Genomic DNA, 1,037 nt, shown 5'->3' with positions numbered 1-1,037 from the left:
ACAACTCTCGCACTTTCTCCGCTCACTCCGTCCAGAGTGCGGCCCCTTAACTCTGCCACCCCATTTGAGGAACTGTGTGCCGCAACAGAACCGCCCCCCAGGTCCCTCTCCCTGCTCTATAAACTCTTGTTGCAACAGGACTCTTCGAGTCCACTTCACTTCCTGGCAGAATGGGAGGGCGACATGAGGACACGGTTCTCGGAGGCGGAATTGGCCAATATTCTTAAATATACTCATTCTTCCTCCATAGACTCTAAGGTCCAAGAGGCAAACTATAAGCTCCTCACCCGGTGGTACAGGGTCCCCCACAGCCTACACCGTATCTACCCCTCCGTGTCACCGCTATGCTGGCGCAACTGTGGGATGTTGGGCACGCATCTCCACATTTGGTGGGACTGCCCTGCAATCCAACCCGTTTGGCAACAAATCCAGGCTGAAATTAAGGTACTCATGGACATAGACTTACCTCTCACACCAGCCCCCTTCCTCCTTCACTCAGTACCTAGAACAGTGACTAGATACAAGTCCAGCCTTCTCCCCCATCTCCTAAACGTGGCCAAGCGACTGATTCCCGCTACTGGAAGAAGACAGAAGTCCCCACGATGGAGGAGTGGAGCGAGCAGGTGTCGGGCATCCAGGCTTCTGAGGAATGGCTGGCCACGAATAATGGTAGATATGATAAATACTACTCCACATGGGCCATGTGGATGCATCACCATCCACCATGATGACATGAAGATTTGAGGTCTCCACTGGCAGAATGTGTTTATGATCTTACTGTGTTTTATCTCCACACTTCCCACATTTACAAGAGAGTGAGGAGTACATAACGGATCTTTTTGATCAATGAGGAGTTCTAGAATAGTGTGAGTTCCGCTCGCGGATGGTTGCAGACCATCCCCCTCCTTCCTAACTCTCCCTCTCTACACCCTCCCTTCCTACCCCCTTTTCCTCTCCCCCCTCATCCCCACTCCGGAACGTATTGCCTAGTTATTCTTGATTACAGAATCTTGTTCATATGCACTTTGTTCACTGTG

The sequence above is a fragment of the Nanorana parkeri genome, unplaced genomic scaffold, assembly GCF_000935625.1.
Source record: "Nanorana parkeri isolate BGI_ZX_2015 unplaced genomic scaffold, ASM93562v1 scaffold1804, whole genome shotgun sequence".
Lineage (NCBI taxonomy): Eukaryota > Metazoa > Chordata > Amphibia > Anura > Dicroglossidae > Nanorana > Nanorana parkeri.
This window is presented reverse-complemented; position numbering follows the sequence as displayed.